This window comes from Symsagittifera roscoffensis, chromosome 1 (assembly GCF_963678635.1).
Source record: "Symsagittifera roscoffensis chromosome 1, txSymRosc1.1, whole genome shotgun sequence".
NCBI classification, from domain to species: Eukaryota; Metazoa; Xenacoelomorpha; order Acoela; family Convolutidae; genus Symsagittifera; species Symsagittifera roscoffensis.
The window spans coordinates 86924649-86933670 of NC_087062.1; positions in this window are offsets into that span (position 1 = coordinate 86924649).

Genomic DNA, 9022 nt, shown 5'->3' on the forward strand with positions numbered 1-9022 from the left:
ATTGAATGGGACAAAAAGTTTAGAAAAATTACAAACGATCAGACCACAACAAAAAATTTTGTGGTGTATAATTCGGGCGATCAGTCAAAGAGTGAAGGTTTCGAAAAATTGACAATCAGAGGATTGAGTGGGGAGGGGTATTGTCATCATTGAATGGCCTATATCATTGATGAATTGATTATATGGTGGCAGGACAATCTACCCTATTCCAAACTACCCTATACCATTCTACCCTATGCCATTATATCCTACATACCAATCTACCCTATGCCAATCTACCCTATACTAATCTACCCTATACTAATCTGCCCTATATACCATAATGAGGTATCATAATGTAATCTTTCAAAGTCCTAATTAGAATCGGAAAGATACAGCACGTGTTAATTCATTTGAGTCTAAATTTTTGGACTCAATTTGAGTCTTTCACTTAAGGAAATTGTTCATTGCGCTTAATTCCAGCTCTAAGTTTCGTACCAGTTGAAATGGTCAATGCTGCTTTTGACTTGGTCATTGAGGAAATCGAAAACGTGTCGGACAAATTTGATCTTGACGACAATATCACTCAAAAACTTGATGAGGTAGCCTCATACTTTCAGCGCACCTACATTAAAGGCGAAACCATCGGAAGGAATTCTCGCGAACCTCTCTTCCCAGTGGCCGTAGAGGGCTGAAATTTTGGGAGGTAATAGAGGCCAATACCAAAAGAATTTTACCTTCTCCCTCACCCCGCCCCCCAGTACCGCCTTGGCCTGGTACTGGGGGGTCTACCCCTCCTTTTGTGATCAACTAGTCAAACCCTCAGTAATTTTCGAATTTCATTCAAAATTTGACTTCTTGGTGATTTGATCTTTCGAGCTTTTGATTTTCAAACACAGGCATTATCCGCTACGCTATGTCGACTTGATGTGATATGACTTTTGTTTGTTTAAGAAATAGCCGCAACGCATTTCTATAGCAACATTGGATTAAAATTTCTGTTCGTTCATGCTTTGAACTCATTTCCATTTTGAACGCGCAAGTTTTACGTTGCTTTGATATTTTGTTCACGTGCGTCAATTATTCTTTGATCATAATTAATGGTTCTTTGATTTGTTCGGAAATATACTGTTTCGGATTCTTCAAGAGGATGGGGTAAGTTTCAATTGCTTTAATTATAGGGTAGAATGGTATAGGGTAGATTGGTATAGGGTAGATTGGTATGTAGGATAGAATAGTATAGGGTAGATTAGCATAGGGTAGATTGGAATAGGGTAGAATGTCATGGAACCGATTATATCAGTCAAAAGCGTTATTTAAGCGTCTTCCAATTGGTCGTAAAACATCACATTTTGGAATTTTTATTTTATTTCTCGGAAAAAAAAGAATTAAATTCAAATATCAAATTTTACTATTATGCGGGAATCTCTTATCTAGAACAAGAGCAAGGTTATGTTTCATACTTAGGAAACAATGCCTAGTTTAATTTGTATAAAAATGAAACAGACAATAGCTATATCAAGGTGGTATAGCACTGTCTGTTTTATTTTCAAGTAAAACAAATGTGAAATTAATTTCTAAGAAAGTGACAGCATACAGCAGGGCATGCAGCAGTTCCAGAAATTCTCCAAATTAGTGTAAACCTGTTCTGAGAATACATTTTAGGTGTGATCAACCAACGCGGGGTCTTTTGAACAATCAGAAATTGTTGGACAATCAGAGAATTTCCAGCGGGTGAGCAGTGTGTGTTGTGAATAAGGAAGAACCAAAACCAGAAAGAATGCTTGCCTCAATCAGAAAGGTTGCAGTCTATAACCGGATTCCGATTGTTAGCTGAAACGTAATTTTTTGTAAGCCTTTAATTTCATAACATACAAAAAGTTGAAAACTGAAAACTGTATTTTTCCAGCAGTCATCAGTTCTGTTAAGTTCAAACTTTAAACCTGATAACAAGTTATGAATATTGTCTTTTCTATCATGCGGATTTTCTAGTATAAACTCAAAATTTTGTCACATAATTGGAAAACATTTTCAGATTTAATTTAGCTGAAAATGAAACAGTCAAGAGCTATACCACCTTGATATATTTCTTGTCTGTTTCATTTTTATCCAAACTGAATCGGAAATTGTTTCTTAAATATGCGACAGAATCTTGCATTTATACTGGATGTGAAAGTCCTGCCTGATATAAGCGCTGATATTTTTTTTGTCATAAGATTGTCGTCAGATTTAAAGTTTGATCTTATCAGTATTGATGAACGCTGAAAAAAAAACAGTTTTTATCTTTTTTTTTTCACATTACGATCATAAAGGATTGCAAAAAATTGCGTTTCAGCCACCAAACGGAATCCAATTAAAACTGCAACCTTTTTGCCTGATGCAAGCATTTCGTTTTGGTTTTTCATCATAGTGACACAACATTCATTGCTCAACCCCCGCGAAATCATCTGTTTGTCCAACTTTTCCAAAAGGTCCCCTTTGCAAGGCTAAATTTTTGATGTGCGCTCTCAGCAGTTTTTTTTAGCTTTGAGGATTGGTAGACATGCATGCTGTATGCCCAGAAAAAGCAAAAAGCATTTCCTAATCTGAACTGAAACAAAAATTCAACTGGAAATGTGTTTGACTTTTACCAGTGTCTTGGTCATGTCATAAGGCTTTTATTGTGGGTTTTTATATATTTGTAAGAATTTATAGTTGCTTTCATGGGCGCGTTTAAGGAAAATTACATGTTCAAGAGTACCAAAAATGACAGTGATTGGTAATACTCAATTTTTCAATTTCAATGATATTCACTGAGCCGCCATTGGAGTAAAGAAATTTGTTTATTGAATTTTACAGATTCAACAAAACTATTCGTATAGTGGCGAAATCTTGAGTGTTTCAGCTGCCCTTTAGATGATCCTAAATATTTTTTGGTGAATTAAATATTGGAAACGTCAGATTTGAAGTTTTATTTTATCAGTATTGATGAACGCTGAAAAAAAAAACAGTTTTTATCTTTTTTTCTCACATTATGATCATAAAGAATTGCAAAAAACTGCGTTTCAGTTACCAAACGGAATCCAATGAAAAACTGCTATGGTTTTTCATTATTCACAACCTTCATCGCCCAACCCCCGCGAAATCATCTGATTGTCCAACTTTTCCAAAAGGTCCCCCTTTGCAAGGCTAAATTTTTGATGTGCGCTCTCAGCAGTTTTTTTTAGCTTTGAGGATTGATGAACATGCATGATGTATGCCCAGAAAAAACAAAAACCTTTTCCTAATCTGAACTGAAACAAAAATTCACATTTGTATTTGACATTTACCAGTGTCTTGGTCATGTCATAAGGCTTTTATTGTGGGTTTTTATATATTTTTGGTCGTAAAATTTGACTTATTATCCAGATGTATTTTACTAAATGCTGCCATTAAAAACCACGTAACTTGATTTTGTTTTCAAAGTTTCAGTCAGGATAGAATAAGTACGAACATTTAACATTAAATTTAAAAAACACATCGTGGTTTAGCAGAAAAAAAATATGTTATTTTTCTCTTGGGACTTTCAAGAGTAATGAAAACTGACAAAAAATGAAAGTCTTAAACTTCTGAAATTGTGATGAAGTTTCATTGAGTTTGCAACGGAGTATAAGATCAAATGTTATGACTGAGCTCCGTTTTAAGAAGCAGAAGAAACTCTTTGCAGACAAAATTTTTCTGCCGCGTTTGAATCAAAACAAAGAGCAAAGTTTTTTCGATTCTAAAGCAAAAAACTTAATCTTGCCATTCATAATTGGCAAAATAATATTGGGAAAAAAACATTTCTAGGCCAAACGGTGTATTTTTTGAATTGTAAGCGAATTCCGCAACAAGGATGCTCCGTTTGTTCTTCTGTTATTTCATTCTCTTTGATCGTTCCTAAAAATTTTGACCATGTTTAAAGATTTGTCTGTGGAATCCAGGAACATACAAACACAAAATTTTGCGCCTATCCCTCGAAATGGTTTGGCCTCGCAATGAATGCGGCAGATTTCGATTGGTCCAACTCTTTCCTTTTTTGCAAGACTTTCATTTATGATACTATTTCCCCTCAAATCTGAATGTCAAATTTTTCTTTTGATTGACTACTCCTAAAATGTTCAAAGGCAACTTGAGAACCATTATATGTGATATTTGGTTACGATGTTCAATCTTTTGACATGCCTTAATCTGAGGGTCATCCCGTATGTCATCTATCAAGAGCCTTACAATTTTTCTGCTTTAAAATTATTTGAGAACGTAGAAAATTATAAAAGCAGCGTGCAGGGTATTTTGTGAATTAATTTAGGGCCAAAAAGATGATTATAACATCATTAATTGTTTAGTTCACTGAACTAATGCGTGATTTGGAAGAAGAATTTCTGTTTGCTTTCATGGGCGTGTTTAAGGAAAATTACATGTTCAAGAGTACCAAAAATGACAGTGATTGGTAATACTCAATTTTTCAATTTCAATGATATTCACTGAGCCGCCATTGGAGTAAAGAAATTTGTTTATTGAATTTTACAGATTCAACAAAACTATTCGTATAGTGGCGAAATCTTGAGTGTTTCAGCAGCCCTTTAGATGGTGTTAAATAGTTTTTGGTATATTAAATATTGGAAAGTATGATCTTCAGGCTGATAAGATCATTATTTAAGTGTTAAAATGTTAGTCGTGCATGTAATCGTTATGGCCCATTAGCTTGCCTCAATTCAATTTTGAATGATTTTTAGTGCAGAATAAACTGCTACGCATAAATATTTCGCGTCACAATTTGAGCGTCACTCTAAAAAAAACGAGCATTTTAGGTTGGCGATTGTCAGGTTAACAAAGTGTTGTACGCACACTTTGGGGCCAGCGAAGAACCAGGGATTGATCCTCCAAAATCAAAAGTTCTTTTCGAAAAAAAAACTGAAATGAAAAAAAGCACCCGAGCATATACGTTCCTCATTTTCTTCAAAAATTGGAACAAGAACTTTTCATAAAAAAACTATGCAGCCACTGTGTTGAAGTTAGTTCGTTCATTTGTTTTGACACTGAAATTCGATATTTTGAGGAATTTCAATTTCTTGCCAGACGTTAATTTTACCAATCACTATTTCAATCATGACAATTCCCAATCTCTTTTCTCGTTACCAGATGTCTCCAAATATTATCTTTTGTTTGAATTCATGTCAAACACTTCCAGAGACATGTATACTTCATTCCAGGGAAGATTTATCAACCTGCATCCCCATAAAAAGCAAAAGGCATTCAGTACTTCAATTTGGTGAAGCAGTTTTAGTTTTAGTTTGGCATGTGTCATTAATTGTAAGAGAACTCTCAGATGGCACGTTTTTGTCCTTTTTGTTTTGACTTTCGATACGAAAGTAATGGAATATTTGTGCTTGGGTTGGGTTGTTTTTCTTCAAACAAATTTTGATTTTTTAACTAGCCCTTTTGACGAATTTTTTTTAAATATCGTTCGAAAGATTTTGTTGTCCTGAGCTTAAATTTGAAAAGATATTTCACCTGTTATGGGGGTTTAAAGATTGCCATTTTGGCCAATTTGGGACAATTAACGCGCGATATAATTCGCACTATTAACGCGTAAGCGGAGATTTAATCCGTCTTAGAAATTGTTCCAAATTGGTTGAAAGAAGCTTATTTGCCATAATTGATTTGTTACAAGGAGCGAAATCTATCCTTTTGTACTTTATATGGCGTGTGGGGGAATGTTTCGGATCATGTTAACTATTTCCTCCCCCCCCCCCCCCCTATGGCACCTTGTAAAGAATCCCCACCCCTATAAAAACATATTGAATTTATGCTCAATTGGATTGCTTTTGTATTTCTCAGAAATTTATTCTGTCGCATTCCTACTGGTTGACGTTATTTCAATTCGCATTCCTATTGGTTGACTTTGTTTAAAAAAATTTCATCTAAACCTTGTTAACTATTCCCCCCTATTGCAATAGGGGGGGGGGGGGATAGTTAACATGATCCAATGTTTTTCATTAAAAAAATTTCAAGTTTTAGAAAAAAACTCATTTTATTTCATTGCATTCAATTTTTTTTTGTTATTACTGCTCCATAAACCTCAAAAGGCAGTCGGAACGTTCAGGGTTTTGCCCTGATACGAGCAGTCTTGTATTTCTTTCGCTCGGAATATTACGAGCAGCGTGAATTGCTATCTTAAGCAGCGAGAAAGTCACATTTCGTAAATTCCAACTTATAAAACTATAAGACTTTAGCAATTAGAGTTCACTTTTATAGCTACAATTTAGGAAGATAAGTAAAAATCAAACCCTTTCTTATATAGTTCCCAAAACAGCCCATAGTTTGGGTGCTCGATAGTGTCTGTTCGCTTTTTTTGTGGCGTTCAAGACGAAAAAAAAATAGTGTACGCAATTATGTAACTTATTAAATTCTAATAAAATTCCAGTGAAACTGCATCCGAAATTAAGAGCAAAAACGTAATATTCTGTGTAAAAAAGCAATTTTTTGTTGCTACCAATTTTTCCTCTCTTTTTTATCTCTTTCTTGTCATTGTTCCGACTTTCGATACGAAAGTAACGGAATATTTGTGCTCCGGGTAGGTTTTTTTTCTTCAGACAATTTTCGACTTTTTAACTAGCAATTTTTGACCAAACTTTTTTTATCATTCAAAAATTATTGTAGTCCTGAGCTTAAATTTGAAAGAATATTCCAACTGTGATCATTTTTTGTAAAATTATGGGGGTTTAAAGATTGCATTTTTGGCCAATTTTGAACTATTAACTCGCGATATATTTCGCGCTATTAACGCGTAAGCGGAGAGTTAATCCGTCTTAGAAATCGTTCCAAGCTGGTTGAAAGAAGCTTTTTCGCCATAATTGATTCGTTACAACGAGCGGAATCTATCTCTTTGTACTTTATATGGCTTGAGGGGAGATGATTTTCACAAAAAATTTCAATTTCTAGAAAAAAAAAGTTTCATTTTGTTTTTTTTTGTTCCGACTTTCGATACGAAAGTAACGGAATATTTGTGCTCGGGGTGGGTTTTTTTCTTCAGACAAATTTCGTCTTTTTAAATAGCCATTTTTGACGGATTTTTTATATCATTCAAAAGGTATTGTTGTCCTGAGCTCAAATTTCAAAAAATATTTCACCTGTGATCGTTTTTCATAAAGTTATGGGGGTTTGAAGATTGCCATTTTGGCGAATTTGGGACAATTAACGCGCGATATATTTCGCGCTGTTAACGCGTAAGCTGAGAGTTAATCCGTCTTGAAATTGTTCCAAATTGGTTGAAAGAAGCTTATTTGCCATGATTGATTTGTTACAATGAGCGAAATCTATTTTTTTGTACTTAATATGACGTGTGGGGTGATGATTTTCATTAAAAGTTTCAATTTTTAGAAGAAAAAAAATTTCCCTTATTTTACATTTAATTTTTTAATGTTTTTACTGCTCCATAAAATCTTAAAAGGCAGTCGGAACATTCAGGGCTTCGCCTTGATACGAGCAGTCTTGTTACATTAACTTTCTAATGTTATTAATGCTCCATAAACCTTAAAAGGCAGTCGGAACATTACAAGTTATTTCTGCTTCACCCTGATACGAGCAGTCTTGTTTCTGTTTTAATTTTGGATCTGGGTAAAAAATTACGTTTTATTCGATTTATTTTGCCAAACTCCTAACTTTCGATTTTTAGAGGTACTTAGTATAGTGGAAAGACTAAGAATAATCGTAATACTTAGAAAAGAGGTAGAGCGTCTACAAAAGTGGTGCCACGTCAAAGCGTCTAGACACGAAAAAATGCCTTGAGTCGCATAAACAAAATAAATCAGTCTGGAATGAGGGAAGATAAAAGAAAAAGACAATCCCGTACAGGTTGAATACCTTTTCATAGATCCTCTTCGGACCGCAGAAATCACCAGGATTTTTTGGCCGATTCAGTTTAGTTTTATGTGGATTTGAACACTAGTTCAGTTCATGTAGTTTAAACCTTCAGTTCTGAGTGGAATAAATAAAAAGACTAGATAAACCGGTCTACAGTCGATTTATATGATAGAAATTCCCTTTCAGCCGTGATGTGACAAATAATTTCCCTGAAAAATAACGGTTTCAAGCTTTTCTTAATTAAGTTATTTTGTATAGCACGAGTCCTTAATCATGAGATGCTAAACATGTATCATTCCAAAACCTGTTATCAGCTAGCAAAAGTGATTAGTTTCTGAAGCCGATGGCTGAAACTGTACTTTCCAAAACGAAATCATAGAAAATTTCTAATTTTTTCTCTTCTAAAACGAAATCATAGAAAATTTCTAATTTTTTCTCTTCTAAAACGAAATCATAGAAAATTTCTAATTTTTTCTCTTCTAAAACGAAATCATAGAAAATTTCTAATTTTTTTCTCTTCTAAAACGAAATCATAGAAAATTTCTAATTTTTTCTCTTCTGTACGAAACTTGCTCTTTTCATTAAAAACTTTTAATATAGCAGTAAATATTCAATTTTGATACTTTTTTGCACTGCTACTACTTACCCTATATATCAAGAAATTAGGCACAGAGGCGAAATGGAGCTTCGCACCATTGCAATACCACGCAAAAATTTCATTGCAAAGCTAGCAGACAAAAAATGAAAGCCAATAACCCAATCAGAAGGTACTAACCAATCATTATATCTACTTTCTAACCTCTATCCATATAGTACTTAGTGAGTAATTAATTGCACATGTGAACAATCACAATATACCCTAGTTGACCGAATGAACTATTCCCCTACCCAAACAAACGGAAGACGAGTCATTAAAAAGTCATAACCAAATCATCAATCTCTCCCTAAATCAATTTGAGACTGAAACCTGGTACTAAAAAACAACTACATAAAAAACTAAATCAATATTTAAGCATCTGCAGGTTTTTTATTTCTTTAAATATCTCAGTTTTGCAATTGCTTTGGAAAAACAGAGATCCCAACTATTCTTTTTTGTTTTAAACTTTTATAATTAAAATTTAAAGCATAGTGTTAAATGATAAAACTAAACAGTTTCACTCAATTTCTTTGAACTAAACTA